The following is a 13,834-nucleotide window of genomic DNA, read 5'->3' as shown; positions in this document are numbered from 1 at the left end:
ATGTGATTTCTAGGCACAATCTTCTGATGTGGAGTGAAACGCACAACCGTTGCGCAACAAGCTCTTGCTGCTGCATGTCAAACTAGATGCAGGAGGCAAAAACTGGCATTGTGTGTCATGTCTGCTTGCTCACTTTTGTTAAACCGTGGTTCTAATAACACGGAGGTTTCAGCATTTGATCCCCATATGGGCTAGGTTCTCCAGCATCTGAAGTGTCGTCAAGCTATCTTTTGACAAAGTCTTCGGCCTCTTTTAGGTGCCAAAAGTGGAGCCGTGATGCATGTGTATTTGAATCAATGTTGCGTAGAGCGCAGTCATGTCACATGGCCAGTTCACTCCATTTTTTTAGAGTGTGGTGCAATTGTCATTTTCACATGCAACTTTCTGGTCTTCCATGGAGAGACGCTTATTTATGCCACAAGGTCAAAGAAGTTTGTTTTTTTGCCGTAACCCAATTCCACAGTGTTTTTGAACAATTTTTTGTAGTTGATGAGTAAAATGTCAGATGACCCTGACGTGATTTGAACACGCAACCTTCTGATCTGGAGTCAGACGCGCTACCGTTGCGCCACAAGGTCAATGAAACTTGAGTGCACTGACCCTGTTCAGCACTCTTTTCGATCATGTATCTGTACTGGATCATGAAAAGTCTGATTTGATTTGGATGTGATTTCTAGGCACAATCTTCTGATGTGGAGTGAAACGCACAACCGTTGCGCAACAAGCTCTTGCTGCTGCATGTCAAACTAGATGCAGGAGGCAAAAACTGGCATTGTGTGTCATGTCTGCTTGCTCACTTTTGTTAAACCGTGGTTCTAATAACACGGAGGTTTCAGCATTTGATCCCCATATGGGCTAGGTTCTCCAGCATCTGAAGTGCCGTCAAGCTATCTTTTGACAAAGTCTTCGGCCTCTTTTAGGTGCCAAAAGTGGAGCCGTGATGCATGTGTATTTGAATCAAGGTTGCGTAGAGCGCAGTTATGTCACATGGCCAGTTCACTCAATTTTTTTAGAGTGTGGTGCAAATGTCATTTTAACATGCAACTTTCTGATCTTCCATGGAGAGACGCTTATTTATGCCACAAGGTCAAAGAAGTTTTTTTTTTGTTGCCGTAACCCAATTCCACAGTGTTTTTGAACAATTTTCTGTAGTTGATGAGTAAAATGTCAGATGACCCTGACGTGATTTGAACACGCAACCTTCTGATCTGGAGTCAGACGCGCTACCGTTGCGCCACAAGGTCAATGAAACTTGAGTGCTCTGACCCTGTTCAGCACTCTTTTCGATCATGTATCTGTACTGGATCATGAAAAGTCTGATTTGATTTGGATGTGATTTCTAGGCACAATCTTCTGATGTGGAGTGAAATGCACAACCGATGCGCAACAAGCTCTTGCTGCTGCATGTCAAACTAGATGCAGGAGGCAAAAACTGGCATTGTGTGTCATGTCTGCTTGCTCACTTTTGTTAAACCGTGGTTCTAATAACACGGAGGTTTCAGCTTTTGATCCCCATATGGGCTAGGTTCTCCAGCATCTGAAGTGCCGTCAAGCTATCTTTTGACAAAGTCTTCGGCCTCTTTTGTGTTCCAAAAGTGGAGCCGTGATGCATGTGTATTTGAATCAAGGTTGCGTAGAGCGCAGTCATGTCACATGGCCAGTTCACTCCATTTTTTTAGAGTGTGGTGCAAATGTCATTTTCACATGCAACTTTCTGGTCTTCCATTGAGAGACGCTTATTTATGCCACAAGGTCAAAGAAGTTTTTTTTTTTTTGCCGTAACCCAATTCCACAGTGTTTTTGAACAATTTTTTGTAGTTGATGAGTAAAATGTCAGATGACCCTGACGTGATTTGAACACGCAACCTTCTGATCTGGAGTCAGACGCGCTACCGTTGCGCCACAAGGTCAATGAAACTTGAGTGCTCTGACCCTGTTCAGCACTCTTTTCGATCATGTATCTGTACTGGTTCATGAAAAGTCTGATTTGATTTGGATGTGATTTCTAGGCACAATCTTCTGATGTGGAGTGAAACGCACAACCGTTGCGCAACAAGCTCTTGCTGCTGCATGTCAAACTAGATGCAGGAGGCAAAAACTGGCATTGTGTGTCATGTCTGCTTGCTCACTTTTGTTAAACCGTGGTTCTAATAACACGGAGGTTTCAGCATTTGATCCCCATATGGGCTAGGTTCTCCAGCATCTGAAGTGTCGTCAAGCTATCTTTTGACAAAGTCTTCGGCCTCTTTTAGGTGCCAAAAGTGGAGCCGTGATGCATGTGTATTTGAATCAATGTTGCGTAGAGCGCAGTCATGTCACATGGCCAGTTCACTCCATTTTTTTAGAGTGTGGTGCAATTGTCATTTTCACATGCAACTTTCTGGTCTTCCATGGAGAGACGCTTATTTATGCCACAAGGTCAAAGAAGTTTGTTTTTTTGCCGTAACCCAATTCCACAGTGTTTTTGAACAATTTTTTGTAGTTGATGAGTAAAATGTCAGATGACCCTGACGTGATTTGAACACGCAACCTTCTGATCTGGAGTCAGACGCGCTACCGTTGCGCCACAAGGTCAATGAAACTTGAGTGCACTGACCCTGTTCAGCACTCTTTTCGATCATGTATCTGTACTGGATCATGAAAAGTCTGATTTGATTTGGATGTGATTTCTAGGCACAATCTTCTGATGTGGAGTGAAACGCACAACCGTTGCGCAACAAGCTCTTGCTGCTGCATGTCAAACTAGATGCAGGAGGCAAAAACTGGCATTGTGTGTCATGTCTGCTTGCTCACTTTTGTTAAACCGTGGTTCTAATAACACGGAGGTTTCAGCTTTTGATCCCCATATGGGCTAGGTTCTCCAGCATCTGAAGTGCCGTCAAGCTATCTTTTGACAAAGTCTTCGGCCTCTTTTGGGTGCCGAAAGTGGAGCCGTGATGCATGTGTATTTGAATCAAGGTTGCGTAGAGCGCAGTCATGTCACATGGCCAGTTCACTCCATTTTTTTAGAGTGTGGTGCAAATGTCATTTTCAGATGCAACTTTCTGGTCTTCCATGGAGAGACGCTTATTTATGCCACAAGGTCAAAGAAGTTTTTTTTTTGTTGCCGTAACCCAATTCCACAGTGTTTTTGAACAATTTTCTGTAGTTGATGAGTAAAATGTCAGATGACCCTGACATGATTTGAACACGCAACCTTCTGATCTGGAGTCTGACGCGCTACTGTTGCGCCACAAGGTCAATGAAACTTGAGTGCTCTGACCCTGTTCTGCACTCTTTTCGATCATGTATCTGTACTGGATCATGAAAAGTCTGATTTGATTTGGATGTGATTTCTAGGCACAATCTTCTGATGTGGAGTGAAACGCACAACCGTTGCGCAACAAGCTCTTGCTGCTGCATGTCAAACTAGATGCAGGAGGCAAAAACTGGCATTGTGTGTCATGTCTGCTTGCTCACTTTTGTTAAACCGTGGTTCTAATAACACGGAGGTTTCAGCATTTGATCCCCATATGGGCTAGGTTCTCCAGCATCTGAAGTGTCGTCAAGCTATCTTTTGACAAAGTCTTCGGCCTCTTTTAGGTGCCAAAAGTGGAGCCGTGATGCATGTGTATTTGAATCAATGTTGCGTAGAGCGCAGTCATGTCACATGGCCAGTTCACTCCATTTTTTTAGAGTGTGGTGCAATTGTCATTTTCACATGCAACTTTCTGGTCTTCCATGGAGAGACGCTTATTTATGCCACAAGGTCAAAGAAGTTTGTTTTTTTGCCGTAACCCAATTCCACAGTGTTTTTGAACAATTTTTTGTAGTTGATGAGTAAAATGTCAGATGACCCTGACGTGATTTGAACACGCAACCTTCTGATCTGGAGTCAGACGCGCTACCGTTGCGCCACAAGGTCAATGAAACTTGAGTGCACTGACCCTGTTCAGCACTCTTTTCGATCATGTATCTGTACTGGATCATGAAAAGTCTGATTTGATTTGGATGTGATTTCTAGGCACAATCTTCTGATGTGGAGTGAAACGCACAACCGTTGCGCAACAAGCTCTTGCTGCTGCATGTCAAACTAGATGCAGGAGGCAAAAACTGGCATTGTGTGTCATGTCTGCTTGCTCACTTTTGTTAAACCGTGGTTCTAATAACACGGAGGTTTCAGCTTTTGATCCCCATATGGGCTAGGTTCTCCAGCATCTGAAGTGCCGTCAAGCTATCTTTTGACAAAGTCTTCGGCCTCTTTTGGGTGCCGAAAGTGGAGCCGTGATGCATGTGTATTTGAATCAAGGTTGCGTAGAGCGCAGTCATGTCACATGGCCAGTTCACTCCATTTTTTTAGAGTGTGGTGCAAATGTCATTTTCAGATGCAACTTTCTGGTCTTCCATGGAGAGACGCTTATTTATGCCACAAGGTCAAAGAAGTTTTTTTTTTGTTGCCGTAACCCAATTCCACAGTGTTTTTGAACAATTTTCTGTAGTTGATGAGTAAAATGTCAGATGACCCTGACATGATTTGAACACGCAACCTTCTGATCTGGAGTCAGACGCGCTACTGTTGCGCCACAAGGTCAATGAAACTTGAGTGCTCTGACCCTGTTCTGCACTCTTTTCGATCATGTATCTGTACTGGATCATGAAAAGTCTGATTTGATTTGGATGTGATTTCTAGGCACAATCTTCTGATGTGGAGTGAAACGCACAACCGTTGCGCAACAAGCTCTTGCTGCTGCATGTCAAACTAGATGCAGGAGGCAAAAACTGGCATTGTGTGTCATGTCTGCTTGCTCACTTTTGTTAAACCGTGGTTCTAATAACACGGAGGTTTCAGCTTTTGATCCCCATATGGGCTAGGTTCTCCAGCATCTGAAGTGCCGTCAAGCTATCTTTTGACAAAGTCTTCGGCCTCTTTTGGGTGCCGAAAGTGGAGCCATGATGCATGTGTATTTGAATCAAGGTTGCGTAGAGCGCAGTCATGTCACATGGCCAGTTCACTCCATTTTTTTAGAGTGTGGTGCAAATGTCATTTTCACATGCAACTTTCTGGTCTTCCATGGAGAGACGCTTATTTATGCCACAAGGTCAAAGAAGTTTTTTTTTGTTGCCGTAACCCAATTCCACAGTGTTTTTGAACAATTTTTTGTAGTTGATGAGTAAAATGTCAGATGACCCTGACGTGATTTGAACACGCAACCTTCTGATCTGGAGTCAGACGCGCTACCGTTGCGCCACAAGGTCAATGAAACTTGAGTGCTCTGACCCTGTTCAGCACTCTTTTCGATCATGTATCTGTACTGGTTCATGAAAAGTCTGATTTGATTTGGATGTGATTTCTAGGCACAATCTTCTGATGTGGAGTGAAACGCACAACCGTTGCGCAACAAGCTCTTGCTGCTGCATGTCAAACTAGATGCAGGAGGCAAAAACTGGCATTGTGTGTCATGTCTGCTTGCTCACTTTTGTTAAACCGTGGTTCTAATAACACGGAGGTTTCAGCATTTGATCCCCATATGGGCTAGGTTCTCCAGCATCTGAAGTGTCGTCAAGCTATCTTTTGACAAAGTCTTCGGCCTCTTTTAGGTGCCAAAAGTGGAGCCGTGATGCATGTGTATTTGAATCAATGTTGCGTAGAGCGCAGTCATGTCACATGGCCAGTTCACTCCATTTTTTTAGAGTGTGGTGCAATTGTCATTTTCACATGCAACTTTCTGGTCTTCCATGGAGAGACGCTTATTTATGCCACAAGGTCAAAGAAGTTTGTTTTTTTGCCGTAACCCAATTCCACAGTGTTTTTGAACAATTTTTTGTAGTTGATGAGTAAAATGTCAGATGACCCTGACGTGATTTGAACACGCAACCTTCTGATCTGGAGTCAGACGCGCTACCGTTGCGCCACAAGGTCAATGAAACTTGAGTGCACTGACCCTGTTCAGCACTCTTTTCGATCATGTATCTGTACTGGATCATGAAAAGTCTGATTTGATTTGGATGTGATTTCTAGGCACAATCTTCTGATGTGGAGTGAAACGCACAACCGTTGCGCAACAAGCTCTTGCTGCTGCATGTCAAACTAGATGCAGGAGGCAAAAACTGGCATTGTGTGTCATGTCTGCTTGCTCACTTTTGTTAAACCGTGGTTCTAATAACACGGAGGTTTCAGCTTTTGATCCCCATATGGGCTAGGTTCTCCAGCATCTGAAGTGCCGTCAAGCTATCTTTTGACAAAGTCTTCGGCCTCTTTTGGGTGCCGAAAGTGGAGCCGTGATGCATGTGTATTTGAATCAAGGTTGCGTAGAGCGCAGTCATGTCACATGGCCAGTTCACTCCATTTTTTTAGAGTGTGGTGCAAATGTCATTTTCAGATGCAACTTTCTGGTCTTCCATGGAGAGACGCTTATTTATGCCACAAGGTCAAAGAAGTTTTTTTTTTGTTGCCGTAACCCAATTCCACAGTGTTTTTGAACAATTTTCTGTAGTTGATGAGTAAAATGTCAGATGACCCTGACATGATTTGAACACGCAACCTTCTGATCTGGAGTCAGACGCGCTACTGTTGCGCCACAAGGTCAATGAAACTTGAGTGCTCTGACCCTGTTCTGCACTCTTTTCGATCATGTATCTGTACTGGATCATGAAAAGTCTGATTTGATTTGGATGTGATTTCTAGGCACAATCTTCTGATGTGGAGTGAAACGCACAACCGTTGCGCAACAAGCTCTTGCTGCTGCATGTCAAACTAGATGCAGGAGGCAAAAACTGGCATTGTGTGTCATGTCTGCTTGCTCACTTTTGTTAAACCGTGGTTCTAATAACACGGAGGTTTCAGCTTTTGATCCCCATATGGGCTAGGTTCTCCAGCATCTGAAGTGCCGTCAAGCTATCTTTTGACAAAGTCTTCGGCCTCTTTTGGGTGCCGAAAGTGGAGCCGTGATGCATGTGTATTTGAATCAAGGTTGCGTAGAGCGCAGTCATGTCACATGGCCAGTTCACTCCATTTTTTTAGAGTGTGGTGCAAATGTCATTTTCAGATGCAACTTTCTGGTCTTCCATGGAGAGACGCTTATTTATGCCACAAGGTCAAAGAAGTTTTTTTTTTGTTGCCGTAACCCAATTCCACAGTGTTTTTGAACAATTTTCTGTAGTTGATGAGTAAAATGTCAGATGACCCTGACATGATTTGAACACGCAACCTTCTGATCTGGAGTCAGACGCGCTACTGTTGCGCCACAAGGTCAATGAAACTTGAGTGCTCTGACCCTGTTCTGCACTCTTTTCGATCATGTATCTGTACTGGATCATGAAAAGTCTGATTTGATTTGGATGTGATTTCTAGGCACAATCTTCTGATGTGGAGTGAAACGCACAACCGTTGCGCAACAAGCTCTTGCTGCTGCATGTCAAACTAGATGCAGGAGGCAAAAACTGGCATTGTGTGTCATGTCTGCTTGCTCACTTTTGTTAAACCGTGGTTCTAATAACACGGAGGTTTCAGCTTTTGATCCCCATATGGGCTAGGTTCTCCAGCATCTGAAGTGCCGTCAAGCTATCTTTTGACAAAGTCTTCGGCCTCTTTTGGGTGCCGAAAGTGGAGCCATGATGCATGTGTATTTGAATCAAGGTTGCGTAGAGCGCAGTCATGTCACATGGCCAGTTCACTCCATTTTTTTAGAGTGTGGTGCAAATGTCATTTTCACATGCAACTTTCTGGTCTTCCATGGAGAGACGCTTATTTATGCCACAAGGTCAAAGAAGTTTTTTTTTGTTGCCGTAACCCAATTCCACAGTGTTTTTGAACAATTTTCTGTAGTTGATGAGTAAAATGTCAGATGACCCTGACGTGATTTGAACACGCAACCTTCTGATCTGGAGTCAGACGCGCTACTGTTGCGCCACAAGGTCAATGAAACTTGAGTGCTCTGACCCTTTTCAGCACTCTTTTCGATCATGTATCTGTACTGGATCATGAAAAGTCTGATTTGATTTGGATGTGATTTCTAGGCACAATCTTCTGATGTGGAGTGAATCGCACAACCGTTGCGCAACAAGCTCTTGCTGCTGCATGTCAAACTAGATGCAGGAGGCAAAAACTGGCATTGTGTGTCATGTCTGCTTGCTTACTTTTGTTAAACCGTGGTTCTAATAACACGGAGGTTTCAGCTTTTGATCCCCATATGGGCTAGGTTCTCCAGCATCTGAAGTGCCGTCAAGCTATCTTTTGACAAAGTCTTCGGCCTCTTTTAGGTGCCAAAAGTGGAGCCGTGATGCATGTGTATTTGAATCAAGGTTGCGTAGAGAGCAGTCATGTCACATGGCCAGTTCACTCCATTTTTTTAGAGTGTGGTGCAATTGTCATTTTCACATGCAACTTTCTGGTCTTCCATTGAGAGACGCTTATTTATGCCACAAGCTCAAAGAAGTTTGTTTTTTTGCCGTAACCCAATTCCACAGTGTTTTTGAACAATTTTTTGTAGTTGATGAGTAAAACGTCAGATGACCCTGACGTGATTTGAACACGCAACTTTCTGATCTGGAGTCAGACGCGCTACCGTTGCGCCACAAGGTCAATGAAACTTGAGGGCTCTGACCCTGTTCAGCACTCTTTTCGATCATGTATCTGTACTGGTTCATGAAAAGTCTGATTTGATTTGGATGTGATTTCTAGGCACAATCTTCTGATGTGGAGTGAAATGCACAACCGATGCGCAACAAGCTCTTGCTGCTGCATGTCAAACTAGATGCAGGAGGCAAAAACTGGCATTGTGTGTCATGTCTGCTTGCTCACTTTTGTTAAACCGTGGTTCTAATAACACGGAGGTTTCAGCTTTTGATCCCCATATGGGCTAGGTTCTCCAGCATCTGAAGTTCCGTCAAGCTATCTTTTGGCAAAGTCTTCGGCCTCTTTTGTGTTCCAAAAGTGGAGCCGTGATGCATGTGTATTTGAATCAAGTTTAAGTAGAGCGCAGTCATGTCACATGGCCAGTTCACTCCATTTTTTTAGAGTGTGGTGCAAATGTCATTTTCACATGCAACTTTCTGGTCTTCCATTGAGAGACGCTTATTTATGCCACAAGGTCAAAGAAGTTTGTTTTTTTGCCGTAACCCAATTGCACAGTGTTTTTGAACAATTTTTTGTAGTTGATGAGTAAAATGTCAGATGACCCTGACGTGATTTGAACACGCAACCTTCTGATCTGGAGTCAGACGCGCTACCGTTGCGCCACAAGGTCAATGAAACTTGAGTGCTCTGGCCCTGTTCAGCACTCTTTTCGATCATGTATCTGTACTGGTTCATGAAAAGTCTGATTTGATTTGGATGTGATTTCTAGGCACAATCTTCTGATGTGGAGTGAAACGCACAACCGTTGCGCAACAAGCTCTTACTGCTGCATGTCAAACTAGATGCAGGAGGCAAAAACTGGCATTGTGTGTCATGTCTGCTTGCTCACTTTTGTTAAACCGTGGTTCTAATAACACGGAGGTTTCAGCATTTGATCCCCATATGGGCTAGGTTCTCCAGCATCTGAAGTGTCGTCAAGCTATCTTTTGACAAAGTCTTCGGCCTCTTTTAGGTGCCAAAAGTGGAGCCGTGATGCATGTGTATTTGAATCAATGTTGCGTAGAGCGCAGTCATGTCACATGGCCAGTTCACTCCATTTTTTTAGAGTGTGGTGCAATTGTCATTTTCACATGCAACTTTCTGGTCTTCCATGGAGAGACGCTTATTTATGCCACAAGGTCAAAGAAGTTTGTTTTTTTGCCGTAACCCAATTCCACAGTGTTTTTGAACAATTTTTTGTAGTTGATGAGTAAAATGTCAGATGACCCTGACGTGATTTGAACACGCAACCTTCTGATCTGGAGTCAGACGCGCTACCGTTGCGCCACAAGGTCAATGAAACTTGAGTGCACTGACCCTGTTCAGCACTCCTTTCGATCATGTATCTGTACTGGATCATGAAAAGTCTGATTTGATTTGGATGTGATTTCTAGGCACAATCTTCTGATGTGGAGTGAAACGCACAACCGTTGCGCAACAAGCTCTTGCTGCTGCATGTCAAACTAGATGCAGGAGGCAAAAACTGGCATTGTGTGTCATGTCTGCTTGCTCACTTTTGTTAAACCGTGGTTCTAATAACACGGAGGTTTCAGCTTTTGATCCCCATATGGGCTAGGTTCTCCAGCATCTGAAGTGCCGTCAAGCTATCTTTTGACAAAGTCTTCGGCCTCTTTTGGGTGCCGAAAGTGGAGCCGTGATGCATGTGTATTTGAATCAAGGTTGCGTAGAGCGCAGTCATGTCACATGGCCAGTTCACTCCATTTTTTTAGAGTGTGGTGCAAATGTCATTTTCAGATGCAACTTTCTGGTCTTCCATGGAGAGACGCTTATTTATGCCACAAGGTCAAAGAAGTTTTTTTTTTGTTGCCGTAACCCAATTCCACAGTGTTTTTGAACAATTTTCTGTAGTTGATGAGTAAAACGTCAGATGACCCTGACATGATTTGAACACGCAACCTTCTGATCTGGAGTCAGACGCGCTACCGTTGCGCCACAAGGTCAATGAAACTTGAGGGCTCTGACCCTGTTCAGCACTCTTTTCGATCATGTATCTGTACTGGATCATGAAAAGTCTGATTTGATTTGGATGTGATTTCTAGGCACAATCTTCTGATGTGGAGTGAAATGCACAACCGATGCGCAACAAGCTCTTGCTGCTGCATGTCAAACTAGATGCAGGAGGCAAAAACTGGCATTGTGTGTCATGTCTGCTTGCTCACTTTTGTTAAACCGTGGTTCTAATAACACGGAGGTTTCAGCTTTTGATCCCCATATGGGCTAGGTTCTCCAGCATCTGAAGTTCCGTCAAGCTATCTTTTGGCAAAGTCTTCGGCCTCTTTTGTGTTCCAAAAGTGGAGCCGTGATGCATGTGTATTTGAATCAAGTTTAAGTAGAGCGCAGTCATGTCACATGGCCAGTTCACTCCATTTTTTTAGAGTGTGGTGCAAATGTCATTTTCACATGCAACTTTCTGGTCTTCCATTGAGAGACGCTTATTTATGCCACAAGGTCAAAGAAGTTTGTTTTTTTGCCGTAACCCAATTGCACAGTGTTTTTGAACAATTTTTTGTAGTTGATGAGTAAAATGTCAGATGACCCTGACGTGATTTGAACACGCAACCTTCTGATCTGGAGTCAGACGCGCTACCGTTGCGCCACAAGGTCAATGAAACTTGAGTGCTCTGACCCTGTTCAGCACTCTTTTCGATCATGTATCTGTACTGGTTCATGAAAAGTCTGATTTGATTTGGATGTGATTTCTAGGCACAATCTTCTGATGTGGAGTGAAACGCACAACCGTTGCGCAACAAGCTCTTACTGCTGCATGTCAAACTAGATGCAGGAGGCAAAAACTGGCATTGTGTGTCATGTCTGCTTGCTCACTTTTGTTAAACCGTGGTTCTAATAACACGGAGGTTTCAGCATTTGATCCCCATATGGGCTAGGTTCTCCAGCATCTGAAGTGCCGTCAAGCTATCTTTTGACAAAGTCTTCGGCCTCTTTTAGGTGCCAAAAGTGGAGCCGTGATGCATGTGTATTTGAATCAAGGTTGCGTAGAGCGCAGTCATGTCACATGGCCAGTTCACTCAATTTTTTTAGAGTGTGGTGCAAATGTCATTTTAACATGCAACTTTCTGGTCTTCCATGGAGAGACGCTTATTTATGCCACAAGGTCAAAGAAGTTTTTTTTTTGTTGCCGTAACCCAATTCCACAGTGTTTTTGAACAATTTTCTGTAGTTGATGAGTAAAATGTCAGATGACCCTGACATGATTTGAACACGCAACCTTCTGATCTGGAGTCAGACGCGCTACTGTTGCGCCACAAGGTCAATGAAACTTGAGTGCTCTGACCCTGTTCTGCACTCTTTTCGATCATGTATCTGTACTGGATCATGAAAAGTCTGATTTGATTTGGATGTGATTTCTAGGCACAATCTTCTGATGTGGAGTGAAACGCACAACCGTTGCGCAACAAGCTCTTGCTGCTGCATGTCAAACTAGATGCAGGAGGCAAAAACTGGCATTGTGTGTCATGTCTGCTTGCTCACTTTTGTTAAACCGTGGTTCTAATAACACGGAGGTTTCAGCTTTTGATCCCCATATGGGCTAGGTTCTCCAGCATCTGAAGTGCCGTCAAGCTATCTTTTGACAAAGTCTTCGGCCTCTTTTGGGTGCCGAAAGTGGAGCCATGATGCATGTGTATTTGAATCAAGGTTGCGTAGAGCGCAGTCATGTCACATGGCCAGTTCACTCCATTTTTTTAGAGTGTGGTGCAAATGTCATTTTCACATGCAACTTTCTGGTCTTCCATGGAGAGACACTTATTTATGCCACAAGGTCAAAGAAGTTTTTTTTTTGTTGCCGTAACCCAATTCCACAGTGTTTTTGAACAATTTTCTGTAGTTGATGAGTAAAATGTCAGATGACCCTGACGTGATTTGAACACGCAACCTTCTGATCTGGAGTCAGACATGCCACCGTTGCGCCACAAGGTCAATGAAACTTGAGTGCTCTGACCCTGTTCAGCACTCTTTTCGATCATGTATCTGTACTGGATCATGAAAAGTCTGATTTGATTTGGATGTGATTTCTAGGCACAATCTTCTGATGTGGAGTGAAACGCACAACCGTTGCGCAACAAGCTCTTGCTGCTGCATGTCAAACTAGATGCAGGAGGCAAAAACTGGCATTGTGTGTCATGTCTGCTTGCTCACTTTTGTTAAACCGTGGTTCTAATAACACGGAGGTTTCAGCTTTTGATCCCCATATGGGCTAGGTTCTCCAGCATCTGAAGTGCCGTCAAGCTATCTTTTGGCAAAGTCTTCGGCCTCTTTTGTGTTCCAAAAGTGGAGCCGTGATGCATGTGTATTTGAATCAAGTTTAAGTAGAGCGCAGTCATGTCACATGGCCAGTTCACTCCATTTTTTTAGAGTGTGGTGCAAATGTCATTTTCACATGCAACTTTCTGGTCTTCCATTGAGAGACGCTTATTTATGCCACAAGGTCAAAGAAGTTTGTTTTTTTGCCGTAACCCAATTCCACAGTGTTTTTGAACAATTTTTTGTAGTTGATGAGTAAAATGTCAGATGACCCTGACATGATTTGAACACGCAACCTTCTGATCTGGAGTCAGACGTGCTACCGTTGCGCCACAAGGTCAATGAAACTTGAGTGCTCTGACCCTGTTCAGCACTCTTTTCGATCATGTATCTGTACTGGATCATGAAAAGTCTGATTTGATTTGGATGTGATTTCTAGGCACAATCTTCTGATGTGGAGTGAAACGCACAACCGTTGCGCAACAAGCTCTTGCTGCTGCATGCCAAACTAGATGCAGGAGGCAAAAACTGGCATTGTGTGTCATGTCTGCTTGCTCACTTTTGTTAAACCGTGGTTCTAATAACACGGAGGTTTCAGCTTTTGATCCCCATATGGGCTAGGTTCTCCAGCATCTGAAGTGCCGTCAAGCTATCTTTTGACAAAGTCTTCGGCCTCTTTTAGGTGCCAAAAGTGGAGCCGTGATGCATGTGTATTTGAATCAAGGTTGCGTAGACCGCAGTCATGTCACATGGCCAGTTCACTCCATTTTTTTAGAGTGTGGTGCAAATGTCATTTTCACATGCAACTTTCTGGTCTTCCATTGAGAGACGCTTATTTATGCCACAAGGTCAAAGAAGTTTGTTTTTTTTGCCGTAACCCAATTCCACAGTGTTTTTGAACAATTTTTTGTAGTTGATGAGTAAAATGTCAGATGACCCTGACGTGATTTGAACACGCAA

The sequence above is a fragment of the Eleutherodactylus coqui genome, chromosome 2 (assembly GCF_035609145.1).
Source record: "Eleutherodactylus coqui strain aEleCoq1 chromosome 2, aEleCoq1.hap1, whole genome shotgun sequence".
In the NCBI taxonomy this organism is placed as follows: Eukaryota; Metazoa; Chordata; class Amphibia; order Anura; family Eleutherodactylidae; genus Eleutherodactylus; species Eleutherodactylus coqui.
The sequence above is the reverse complement of the archived record's forward strand: the minus strand, read 5'-3'. Positions refer to the sequence as shown.